The sequence below is a fragment of the Littorina saxatilis genome, linkage group LG6 (genome assembly GCF_037325665.1).
Source record: "Littorina saxatilis isolate snail1 linkage group LG6, US_GU_Lsax_2.0, whole genome shotgun sequence".
Classification (NCBI taxonomy): domain Eukaryota; kingdom Metazoa; phylum Mollusca; class Gastropoda; order Littorinimorpha; family Littorinidae; genus Littorina; species Littorina saxatilis.
The window spans coordinates 53,489,091-53,503,282 of record NC_090250.1 but is presented as its reverse complement, the minus strand read 5'-3'; positions in this window follow the sequence as shown (position 1 = coordinate 53,503,282).

Here is a 14,192-nt window from a genome sequence, read left to right as displayed (position 1 = left end):
TGTCAAGGAATAAGACCCCGCGGTGTTGGATTGAATAACATTGAGATTTGTTGTGATGTCAAGGAATAAGACCCCGCGGTGTTGGATTGAATGACATTGAGATTTGTTGTGATGTCAAGGAATAAGACCCCGCGGTGTTGGATTGAATAACATTGAGATTTGTTGTGATGTCAAGGAATAAGACCCCGCGGTGTTGGATTGAATGACATTGAGATTTGTTGTGATGTCAAGGAATAAGACCCCGCGGTGTTGGATTGAATGACATTGAGATTTGTTGTGATGTCAAGGAAGACCCCGCGGTGTTGGATTGAATAACATTGAGATTTGTTGTGATGTCAAGGAATAAGACCCCGCGGTGTTGGATTGAATGACATTGAGATTTGTTGTGATGTCAAGGAATAAGACCCCGCGGTGTTGGATTGAATAACATTGAGATTTGTTGTGATGTCAAGGAATAAGACCCCGCGGTGTTGGATTGAATAACATTGAGATTGGTTGTGATGTCAAGGAATAAGACCCCGCGGTGTTGGATTGAATGACATTGAGATTTGTTGTGATGTCAAGGAATAAGACCCCGCGGTGTTGGATTGAATAACATTGAGATTTGTTGTGATGTCAAGGAATAAGACCCCGCGGTGTTGGATTGAATGACATTGAGATTTGTTGTGATGTCAAGGAACCCCGCGGTGTTGGATTGAATGACATTGAGATTTGTTGTGATGTCAAGGAACCCCGCGGTGTTGGATTGAATGACATTGAGATTTGTTGTGATGTCAAGGAACCCCGCGGTGTTGGATTGAATGACATTGAGATTTGTTGTGATGTCAAGGAACCCCGCGGTGTTGGATTGAATAACATTGAGATTTGTTGTGATGTCAAGGAACCCCGCGGTGTTGGATTGAATGACATTGAGATTTGTTGTGATGTCAAGGAAGACCCCGCGGTGTTGGATTGAATGACATTGAGATTTGTTGTGATGTCAAGGAACCCCGCGGTGTTGGATTGAATAACATTGAGATTTGTTGTGATGTCAAGGAATAAGACCCCGCGGTGTTGGATTGAATGACATTGAGATTTGTTGTGATGTCAAGGAATAAGACCCCGCGGTGTTGGATTGAATAACATTGAGATTTGTTGTGATGTCAAGGAATAAGACCCCGCGGTGTTGGATTGAATGACATTGAGATTTGTTGTGATGTCAAGGAATAAGACCCCGCGGTGTTGGATTGAATAACATTGAGATTTGTTGTGATGTCAAGGAATAAGACCCCGCGGTGTTGGATTGAATAACATTGAGATTTGTTGTGATGTCAAGGAATAAGACCCCGCGGTGTTGGATTGAATGACATTGAGATTTGTTGTGATGTCAAGGAATAAGACCCCGCGGTGTTGGATTGAATAACATTGAGATTTGTTGTGATGTCAAGGAATAAGACCCCGCGGTGTTGGATTGAATGACATTGAGATTTGTTGTGATGTCAAGGAATAAGACCCCGCGGTGTTGGATTGAATAACATTGAGATTTGTTGTGATGTCAAGGAATAAGACCCCGCGGTGTTGGATTGAATGACATTGAGATTTGTTGTGATGTCAAGGAATAAGACCCCGCGGTGTTGGATTGAATAACATTGAGATTTGTTGTGATGTCAAGGAATAAGACCCCGCGGTGTTGGATTGAATGACATTGAGATTTGTTGTGATGTCAAGGAATAAGACCCCGCGGTGTTGGATTGAATAACATTGAGATTTGTTGTGATGTCAAGGAATAAGACCCCGCGGTGTTGGATTGAATAACATTGAGATTTGTTGTGATGTCAAGGAATAAGACCCCGCGGTGTTGGATTGAATGACATTGAGATTTGTTGTGATGTCAAGGAATAAGACCCCGCGGTGTTGGATTGAATAACATTGAGATTTGTTGTGATGTCAAGGAATAAGACCCCGCGGTGTTGGATTGAATAACATTGAGATTTGTTGTGATGTCAAGGAATAAGACCCCGCGGTGTTGGATTGAATGACATTGAGATTTGTTGTGATGTCAAGGAATAAGACCCCGCGGTGTTGGATTGAATAACATTGAGATTTGTTGTGATGTCAAGGAATAAGACCCCGCGGTGTTGGATTGAATAACATTGAGATTTGTTGTGATGTCAAGGAATAAGACCCCGCGGTGTTGGATTGAATGACATTGAGATTTGTTGTGATGTCAAGGAATAAGACCCCGCGGTGTTGGATTGAATGACATTGAGATTTGTTGTGATGTCAAGGAATAAGACCCCGCGGTGTTGGATTGAATGACATTGAGATTTGTTGTGATGTCAAGGAATAAGACCCCGCGGTTTGTTCTCTCCCGTTTATGTTTCACTCACTTTCTGTTCGTGCACCTCAGCGGTTGAGCCCAGCGTTAAGAAGATAAAAAGCAGCCAGATTATATTGATCAAGGCGATTGAGTTTCGCTGCCAAGAAGGATAAAGAAACTGATTTACAATTATTCTCCGTCTGTCTGTCATTGTCACTTTCTAATTGCAAATTTGTTTGTGTAAATGAACGGTCAGGAAAGCTGTGCACTAACGGAGAGGGCACGTGGAGAATGTGTATTGTCTGGGTGTTGCCCAACTGTGGTCCGACACAACTCAAACAGCGACTTCTCGTTAGCTTGTATTTCAGCAGCAATCAATTAAGCTTTCCACATAATTATCTGATATGATGACTGCGATCAACCAGCCTAGTTTATATGTATTATTATCTGTAACCGTAAAGCCGAACATCCGTTCCGGAAAACGAAGTTTGCTATAGTAGAAAGCCACAAAGCTAAATGTAGTTGCCAGCACGAGAGACTAGAGCTACATCTGCCGCGCGTCCATGTTGGCCTTTGAGGATTACTTGGAAGTGTTTGCTGGCAAAGCTAGCTCCTTTTACGTATTGTTCTGTTCTTAGTGCATCCCAAGAGAGAAGGTGTGTGACATGTGGGCCGACTGTTGCCCTGGTAACGACGAGTCTCTGTGCCATAATGCTCAAGTGGCCAGGCCAACCCATCCCGCCCCCCTCTCTCGTACACCTGTCCGACATGGGCATTGTTGTCCGGCCTCTCAATGTCTCTCTCGCTACACATTCAACCAGGACTTGCCCTGACACACATTTCCATTGCCGAATGACGGTTACTGTCAGCCGTTGTTCCGATGTAACGGGAGAGACAGAGGGGAAAGTGAGAGAGTGAAAGAGGGAGAGAGACAGAGAGGGAGATAATTAGAGAGAGAACTCAGAACTGTATTACACAAGGATAACGTTGTGAGGCTTAGCCTAATCTTTCCAACTGTCCTTCTAAAATAATGTCACCTGACGACAAGTCTAAACCAAACAGAAACATCAACAACAAACACAGCAGCAATGCATCGTTACACGGGGCCATACACAGGCTGTGTACTTTCAACAACAAACACAGCAGCAATGCATCGTTACACGGGGCCATACACAGGCTGTGTACTTTCAACAACAAACACAGCAGCAATGCATCGTTAAACGGGCCATACACAGGCTGAGTACTTTCAACAAGAAGGGAGAGTGGGTCGAGGAACTACGCATTCAGATTCACTTCACATTTGTTTGTTTGTTTGCTTAACGCCCAGCCGACCACGAAGGGCCATATCAGGGCGGTGCTGCTTTGACATATAACGCAGGGCCGGATCTGGGGGGGGGGGGGGGTTCCTGGGGTTCTGGACCCCCCCCCCCCCCCCTGGCCATCCAATGTACCTCTCAGAGAAAAAAAAATGTGGACTTGGGACCCCTGCCTTCAGTTGGAACCCCCCACCCCCCCCCCCCCCTCAAACGAACTTGGTTCGGCCCTGTAACGTGCGCCACACACAAGACAAAAGTCGCAGCACAGGCTTCATGTCTCACCCAGTCACATTATTCTGACACCGGACCAACCCGTCCTAGCACTAACCCCATAATGCCAGACGCCAGGCGGAGCAGCCACTAGATTGCCAATTTTTTAAAGTCTTAGGTATGACCCGGCCGGGGTTCGAACCCACGACCTCCCGATCACGGGGCGGACGCCTTACCACTAGGCCAACCGTGCCGGTATTCACTTCACATGCATATAAAAAGAAAAAAAGAGAGCGAGAGAGGGAGAGAGGGAGAGAGAGAGACAGACAGACAGACAGACAGATCATTAGCTATTTCCGAGGTAAGTGGTATAGGCGAAAGCATTGGCGTTTAAACAACCAGCCCCTGCCCTAGAGAGGGAGGGATAGTCTAGGCCTACTATCAGTTTACATTACAGGAATTATATATTTCATATCTCACGTCACGTTAACTCAGATGTGAAGGCCCTATTCATTTCGAAATTCGAAACGCCTCCCCGCTGATCTAAACATCGTTTGAATGAACGACTTTGTCATGGAGCTGTCAGACATCATTATTTCGCAAGACAGCGTTCCGACAACACTACAATCAGCAGACATCACAAACAGCAGTTGAAAAGGCTGGCAGTTTGTATGTCAATGACGACAACACTCGCAACAAAACCGCCACTTGACTACTGGGTCAAAATACATAGGCCAACATCGCCTTCTGTTCAAGCTCATTACATTAAAATGGCAATGTCTGTTTGAAGAACTAAATCTCGCAAAGAGAAATCTTTGTCGTGGACTGATTAAGCTGAATCGGTTAATGAGCAAGTTTGTGGTTGATTCTTGGTGCACAAAAACTGTCGGTCATGATACCAGGACTGATAACGCAAGATAGCAGAGTCGACAGAGAGCACTGAACGTTACAAAGAATCATGCTTTCTGTTGACGAGTTAAGCCAGACAAGCGAGACAATTACTAGACCACTTTGTGACCAAATTCATGTGGGGTTTTTCTTGTTACAAAATGTTCATTATTTGATCAAAATATAAAAACTGCGCTGTGTGGCCGTCGCTACAACACGATTGAAATCAATGGCAATGTCTGTTTGAATAGCTTAAAATCAGAAAGAGAAATGTTTTTCGTGGACTGATCAAGCTGCAATATAGCTATGCTGATGGACACGTGGGGGAATTCGAGGGCTGTGATTGGATGGTCTCTTCCGATCATCAAAGCATAATGCTACGGAAGTCGGCCATTTTTGCCAATATCCAAAAGCATATTGACAATAACAAAGACGCATGGTTCCGGTTTACCCATCTGTACCACACGATGTTTCAATCGACAACAGCACACACTGACAACTTGAAACTCTTCTCGGGAATGTTTTTCAGCTTTACAAATGTCGATAGCATACCCTTTTCTACTAACTTCCTGATGAAACAGGACTAAACCAATTATTTTCTGTCCCTAAACACCACAAAATGCCCAATGTCACAGCCGCACAAAACAAAGCCTGGCAGAACTGATGAGTAGTTGAAGTGATGTTTAATCAACTGTAGTTCCAACATACTGCACCGTCAAACTGAAACCAATGTGACATAACAATCACTCAACCATACTAATAATGAACAGCAACTACTAACATTACACTGACACTACAAAAAACAAAGGGAAACAACCTGTGACACTTGTCATTTGGGAAACTATTCTGTTACACTTAAAGGGAGATAATGAGAATTCTACCAACTTGGTAAAAGAGCTCTGATTTACCTTTATCTCTTACACACTTTACACAAAAAGGGATAACAAAACAAACCAAAAAACTTATTCTGAATCACAGGTAAGCATACTGTTGACTAGAAAATGGTTAAAAACAAAATACCTATGCAGCGTTATCTTTGGCACAAATGGATTTCCATACACTTTAGATGAAAGACAGACATGTTCAAAATACCACTCTTACTTGAATTTGACACACTAACCTCTAATTAAACAGTAAAATGAACTGTGTAAAAGTGCGCACATCATGGCGAACACTAAAACACCACATGGTAAAAGGTTGTACCAAAAAACGTACAAAACAATAAACTTTCATTACTACAAGACAAATATAATTATTCCTGAACAGAAAATTAACAGTAGAAACAAATTGAACAATATTTACCCAATGATGGCCTTTGTGCGTCATGTTTATGGCTGATATTGATGGAACAAAAAACTGTGGCTCATGCTTAGAAAAATGGCAGACCGGAAGCGCCGGAACAGGAAGCGCACAAGATTCTTACAGCAACATCTTCCTACATATTCTGAATGAACCTTGAATCTATTTTACACATATTTGGTGTAAAATTGATAACTAAATAAACTATCACACTTGTAAAACTTTACTGATCAAAAAATAAGAGCAACAACAAAAAAGCTGGATCTGGAACAGATTTGGACTAACATGATTTAAAAGATGGATATGGCATAGGATTTAGCGTGGCGCCTTTCACACCCAAAGTCGAAAGATGTAGTACAAACAGGGGAGTAAAACGGAACAGCCGTTTTTGTGTGCCTGTGTGAGCTAAGTTGCTGACTGACACAAACTTTCGCATTCGGCTTTTCTTATCTCGTAACTCCAATTCCCCTCTGAAGTATTGATGTTCAACCCATGGCACTAACATTCGTGTAGTCGTTTATAACTGAGGTTGACAAATTTGCTTCATGACGAGACAAGTATAAATGCCATTCACCAAACTGAAAACTTCTTGCCGTCTGTTCGCGTTGTACGTATTAGCTGTTCTCTTCTCCTCCCCTTGTTGCATCCTAGTTCTTCAGTTGTTTCTAGTTTTCCGTTGATGTTGTGTTTTGGTCTTCTTCATTTAAAGTAGTCTTGTTCAAAATTTAAAAAACTCAAACTTCTTTTTGTTGTATACGAATGAACTAATAAAAAGCTGTTTAACAGCTGTGTTGTCAAATCGAGTTTTTTTTTCCAAAGTCAGTGTGGCGCCTGCGCAAAACTAATGCGCATAAGAAACGGCGTCTGCTATCAAAACCTGAGATCAACGCATCGACGCAAAAACTGTCATTTTGTAAGTTTGGAACAACAAATCAAGGTTAGAACAGCTATATAATCGCTATTGTATTTTCAGCGTAGAAATAGGGTCCGATATTTAGACTCGAACAAGTATAATGCGACTCGTCTTCGACTCGTCGGCATTATACTTGTCTCGTCTAAATATCGGACCCTATTGCTACGGTGAAAACACAATAGCTGTTATTGTTACGAGGAATATCGTCAACCCGAAACAGATAAATCTAGAGCATATTTTAATTGGGCTGACTTGTACACTAAGTTGTATCATGTTATTTTGAAGTATAGGGGGATTTTTACAGTGATTCGTGAAGGCCGCTTTACTGGTCCATATTAGGCGCCCAGGCTCCTAATATGGACCCTTTGTGATTTTTTCTGCATTTAATTTTTGCCGAATCTCTATCAGAGCTATATTACTCTAATTAGGCCTAACGGTTAACCTAAGAGAGAAGGACTACCAAACACAAAATGAAACTTCTTCACAAGAAAACAAGCTAGTTATCAGCATGAAACAAAAAGTGGTCCATATTAGGAGCCCTTCCCCTACTACTAAGAAAAGGCCCAGCCTTAAATCTTTCTTGTAAAATGAAGTTCAGTTCAGTTCAGATCAGTTCAGTTCTGTTTAGTTCCGTTTAGTTCAGTTTAGTTCAGTTTAGTTCAGTTCAGTTCAGTTCAGATCAGTTTAGTTCAGTTCAGTTTAGTTCAGTTCATTTCAGTTCAGTTTCGTTCAGTTCAGTTCAGTTCAGTTCAGTTCAGTTCTGTCCAGTTCCTCCCCTCCAGCCTGCTCAAGACAAGACCCCCTTTTCCCAACTATACCCCTAACCGCTCCAGTAGTGATTACATTTGTCTGACTCCCTTTCAATCCTCGTATTACCCTCACAGCGGTGGCTTCAATGAAGGGAAAGACATGGTGTTCAAGTCCCAATTGAGGACGACGGCAATGTAACGGTGTCTACGTTAATGGAAAGAGACTGCACTACTGTGGCACGAGCCCCTCTAGCTCAGTAAGCTACACTTTTCAATCAATTAACACTGACAGTCGCAATAGAATCTGACTCATCAGAGTCAGCTTTGCAAACGACGGGAATTAAATAAAGCGGTGCGGGATTAAGAGAATAAAGGAATAGACGCGATCCGCAAATCTGTTCACGCTGAACGTCAACAAAATCACCAACCCAACGTGACAGATAGGATTACGCGTTGTGCAAGTGTTACGTAGTAAACTTTTTTTGTGAGAGTTCGCGTGTGTGTGTGTGTGTGTGGGGGGGGGATAGTTGGATGGGTTGGGGAGGCGGGAGAGGGTAAGTCTGACTTGATTGTCAGGTTACGGTGTAACACCTCATTTTTTAAACTGTAATGTCCTGAAACAGTGACTATACATTATATAATAATGATAGCCTATAACAACCGTAATTGTCCATTCAGTTAGTTCGTCCAGGTCAACATAGTAAACGTCAGTTTTAGCGCTAACAGATACAATCAAACAGACTAATGAGTACCTCACCTCACCTCACCTACGCCTGTGACCCCGTCTGGGGTATAGGCCGCCAATCAGCTCCCTCCATGCATCTCTGTTTTGGGCGAGTCTTTCCAGCATTCCCCACGTCTTTCCCATGTGCTTTGCGTCTGCGTCCAAATCTCGGCGCCATGTGTTCCTGGGTCGCCCTCTCTTTCTCTTGCCTTGAGGGTTCCACGTGAGGGCTTGCCTTGTGATGTTTGAAGCAGGTTTGCGAAGGGTGTGGCCTATCCACCGCCAGCGTCTCTGTAGGATGTCCTCCTCAACGGGCTGCTGTCTGGTTCTCAGCCACAGGTCTTCGTTGCTGATTTTTTCTGGCCAGCGAATCTTGAGGATCTTCCTGAGGCAGGTATTGATGAAGACCTGGATTTTCTTCATGGTGGTGACGGTGGTTCTCCAGGTCTCGGCTCCGTATAGTAGGATCGGCTTCACGATGGTATTGAAAACCCTGATCTTTGTAGTGATACTGACTTCGCTGGATCCCCAGATCTTCTTCAGCTGATGGAATGCTGCTCTGGCCTTGCCGATGCGGGTTTTGACGTCTGCGTCCGTTCCTCCCTGCTTGTCCAAGATGCTGCCGAGATAGGTGAAGCTGTCCACCTCTTCCAGCGCACGGCCTTCGACTGTGATGGGTGTGTTGTTAGGTGCATTTGTCTTGAACACCTTGCTCTTCCCTCTGTTGATGTGGAGGCCCAGGCTAGCTGAGTTGTCCGCAACAATGCCGGTCTTTTCCTGCATCTGTTGTTGGGTGTGAGAGAGAAGAGCCAGATCATCAGCAAAATCAAGGTCGTCCAGCTGTGTCCAGAGTGTCCACTGGATGCCATTTCGTTTCTGGTCAGTCGACGTCTTCATGACCCAGTCGATCGCCAACAGGAACAGGAAAGGTGAGAGCAGGCAGCCTTGCCTCACTCCGGTTCGTACTTCAAAGGCGTCGGTGAGTTGTCGGCCATGCACTATCCTGCAGGTCATCTTTTCGTATGATTTCTTGATGATGTTTGTTATCTTCTCCGGCACTCCGTAGTGTCTCAGTAGCTTCCAGAGGGTCTGCCTGTCCACGCTGTCGAACGCCTTCTCGTAATCAAGAAAGTTCACGTAGAGAGGCGAGTTCCACTCCAAGGACTGCTCCAGGATGATGCGCAGAGTTGCAATCTGGTCTGTGCACGACCTTTCCTTGCGGAAGCCGGCTTGTTGATCACGGAGATGCGGGTCCACTGCCTCCTTCATTCGGTTCAGTATGATGCGGTTGAACACTTTCCCTGGGATGGACAGCAGCGTTATTCCTCTGTAGTTGGCGCAGGAACTGAGGTCACCTTTCTTGGGGAGTTTGACGAGGTAGCCTTCCTTCCATTCTGCTGGTACCTCTTCTTCTTCCCATATCTTGCAGAAGAGTGGGTAGAGGATCTCCACACTGGTCTCCACATCGGTCTTCAGCGCCTCTGCCGGGATGCTGTCAGGTCCCGCAGACTTGCCGTTCTTCAACTGCTTGATGGCGCTGCTGATCTCCTCCTTGGTCGGTGCGCAGCACTCGATTGGCAGGTCGCTTGCCGCTGGTGGTATGTCCGGTGGGTTTGCAGGAGCCGGTCTGTTGAGTAGCTCCTGGAAATGCTCGACCCATCTGTTCTTCTGTCCTTCCTCGTCGGGTATCGCTCTTCCGTTTCTGTCCTTGACGGGTCTCTCTGGCTTGGCAAACTTCCCTGATATTTTCTTGATGGTCGAGTACAGGTCCCTGGTGTTGCCGTGATAAGCTGCTTCTTCTGCTTCTGTCGCCAGCATCTCTATGTAGTTCTTCTTGTCTGTCTTGATGCTGTGCTTGACGCTTCTGTTAGCTTCTGCATATTCCTCATTCGCTTTTGCTTTCGCTGCTCTTGTTTTGCTATTGTTCAGTGCAGTCTTCTTTTCTCTCCTTGCTTCAATGTTCTTTAATGTCTCCGCCGATATCCATTCTTTGTGGTTGTGTGTTTTGGAGCCCAATACTTCTTGGCACGTTGACGTGACTGCTTCTTTCGCTCTTTGCCACTGTTGTTCTATGGTCTCCTCTTCAAGCAGCTCTTCTAGGACCTGGAACTTGTTGGAGAGCGTGATCTTGAATTCTTCCTGCTTCTTGTTGTCCTTTAGCGCTGTGGTGTTGTATCTCTGTCGTTGGCTGGAGCCCTCTGTCCAGTTCCTCTTGAGCTTCAGCTTCAATCTTGCCACAAGGAGATGATGGTCTGAAGCAACGTCTGCTCCTCGTTTGACGCGAACCTCCTGAAGAGAGCGGCGAAACTTCCTCCCGATGCACACGTGGTCGATTTGGTTTTCCGTCCGCAGGTCTGGTGACACCCACGTTGCCTTGTGTATCCTTCTGTGGTGAAAAACACTTCCTCCGATGACCAGGTCGCTTGTGGCGCACATGTCGGCAAACCTCTCTCCGTTGTCGTTCATCTCGCCTAACCCTTGCTGTCCCATGATCTCCTCGTAGCCCCGGTTGTCACTTCCAATCTTGGCGTTGAAGTCTCCCATTACGATGATGATGTTCCTCTTCGGTCTGTCTTGAATGATGGTAAGTAGCCTGTTGTAAAAGTCATCCTTCTCTTCCTCCTCGCTGTCATTCGTCGGGGCGTAGCACTGGATTACGTCCATGTTGATCCTCTTTTTCTTAGTCCGGAAGGAGGCTGTCATAATCCGTGGGCCATGTGCTTCCCATCCAAGTAGGGCTCCCTGTGCTGACTTGGACAACATCATGGCCACGCCCTGGGTGTGTGCTGCGTCTTCCTGCTCGTGCCCCGAGAACAGCAGTAGCTCGCCGGAAATCAGTCGTTTCTGCCCGGAACCAGTCCATCTTGCCTCGCTGATTCCCATGATGTTGAGGTTGTACCTTCTCATCTCTGCGGCCACTTGTGCTGACTTCCCGGTCTCATACATGGTCCGTACGTTCCATGTACCTATGGTGGTGGTGGTCCTGGTTGTGAGGATGGTCGTCGGCCTGACGGCTTCCGGATTGCTCTGGCTTTCACCGCCCGGCGTCATATTCCTTCCAGCTGGAGGTCCATCTTCTCCCAGGTCCGAGATTTCCGTTGGTTGTCTTCTTGGCGTTTCTGTAGCTAGTGGGTTTTTTTACGGGGTGGGGTAGCTAGCCCCACGCCCAACCCTCCTCCTTTTTCAGCCGGGCTTGGGACCGTCCTAGGCGGAGTTACTAATGAGTACACTGGCACAATATTTGACATTATCACTAATTAATACAATAATTATGTCATCATAATTTTACGCATGAGTCCTCCTTGAACAGTAAAGCACATTTCAGTTTTAGCGATAAAAAGTAAAATCATCAACTGATTATAAGAATATGAGTTGACCGCAATATGCCATTTTTATGAATTCTTCCACATAGAACACCCCATCATGACTTCCTTTCGGAACTAATCAGTTGTAATTCCCACATCCTTTTGCGCCTATTCAGGTAGGGGACCCAAAACACACCTGTCGCTTGTCGATGATTGGAGCTGACATCTTCCCTCTTTGGTCTCAGCGGGTAATGTTTGGAATTGATCTCCGATTTCTTCTGCGTTTCTCTGATCTAAGGAAAAGGCTGACGGCAGTACATGATGGTGCTCACATTTCATCTGACAGCAACTTCGCGGAGGTTGAATCCGTTAGGGATGTGAAGATTGTAAACTGTCCTGTCATATTTGTTCCGCTGTCTATGAAAAGTTAGCCATTATTATTCTATGCACTATGCACTAATGTAGCGTTATTATGCTGTGCAGAGGCGTCACAGTTGTTTTGCAAAAGGGTTTATGTTTTTAAACACACTAAGTTACATGGCGGATAGCCGCGAGGGAAGTGCGAGCAGCCGGTACAATCCCTTGATAGGCTTCTCCAGTCAAAGGAGAGCACAAAGAGTCGTCTCAATGAAGCAAAGGCAGCGAAAAGGGAGGTCACTATGGAGCCCTGATGGCGCTGCGGGTGGGCGATGGGGACGGCTTCGTGTGAATCCAGACGGGTGGCGAATGATGATAGTTGACAGTTGATACCAGCGCGCTTGCCGTATCATGTAGCGCGTCGACTTCGGCAGAATAAAGACACAAATAGACACGGACACTTTTAATCTCGTTTGACCCACCTTCCATTATATTTACTTGTATTTCAGTTTCGGGATAGCTTTATTTGATGACGTCATTTTTTTTGCGTTTATGAAATTGTTATCCAAAGTTATGCAGTAGGTTGCCCACCCCCCTTTAAAAAAATTAAAACAAATAAAAAAAGTGAAACTACCGTATTTTTTACATTTAGTCAAGTTTTGACTAAATGTTTTAACATAGAGGGGGGAATCGAGACGAGGGTCGTGGTGTATGTGTGTGTGTGTGTGTGTGTGTGTGTGTGTGTGTGTGTGTGTGTGTGTGTGTGTGTGTGTGTGTGTGTGTGTAGAGCGATTCACAGTAAACTACTGGACCGATCTTTATGACATTTTTCATGAGAGTTCCTGGGTATGATATCCCCAGACTTTTTTTCTCATTTTTTTCGATAAATGTCTTTGATGACGTCATATCCGGCATTTTGTAAAAGTTGAGGCGGCATTGTCACACCCTCATTTTTCAATCAAATTGATCGAAATTTTGGCCAAGCAATCTTCGACGAAGGCCGGACTTTAGGATTGCATTTCAGCTTGGAAGCTTAAAAATTAATTAATGACTTTGGTCATTAAAAATCTGAAAATTGTAATTAAAATAATTTTTTTATAAATGTTGTATTTTTGCCTTACGCGACTTGTTTCTTTCTTTTATATTTCGATAGTTAATAGTTTTGTTGTCTTTATCATTGAAAATATGCTACAAAAATCAAAAATGAAGAAATCAGTTGAACTCTCCACTTCGAAACATTACCAGACGACGGAAATATCAGAGTACGTCATATTATCGAGTCCGTCTGCAATTTTTAAACATGCAAATGACGCATGCAGGATGCAAAACGTATATGATTTCACCTTACCACGTACTTTTTCAAGGATAATACAGCTTCGTGTGTGTGTGTGTGTTTTGTATTAACTATTAATCATTACAAATGTAAAACACGGAATGGGAGACATGATGCCCTACTGTTAATCATTAAGTGCAATGTTACTGCTCTATTGAAAGTCAACAGTCATAACAGCAAACTAACAATCAAACGATGAGCTGAACGTCCGAACACAAATACACGAAACAAAACGATTGTTTATCCAATGTCTTCGCAAATTTGCATAATACATTTATCAAAAAGATAGAGTGTCTTTTCAAATTTGCATAATTGACAGGAACGCCTAATATTCTATGTATACTCGGTATTATATACCTGTCTGAATGTATTTTCCATAAGCGCATGACAGAAGCGTCTGTTACCAGAGCTGACGGGTATTATTATGCACGAGGATCAGTCGTACGGGTGGCAAAAGAAAAACAGCGATTTTCCGCTTGAGTGAATTGGGCCTGTCATTGGGTGGACGTGTGTTTGCTGGCTTGACACGCTTGGCTGGATGGCCAGCACTGACCTTGCCGGAGCCCAGACAGTCACGTGATACCCTACCTTTCACCCACCCACCCCACTCTGGTTTCCTGCTTTGCTGTGTCTAATCACAACACAACAGGACACAACTCAGCCAGACAAAGATAACACGGCGAGAAGACACAACTCAGCCAGACAAAGATAACACGGCGAGAAGACACAACTCAGCCAGACAAAGATAACACGGCGAGAAGACACAACTCAGCCAGACAAAGATAACACGGCGAGAAGA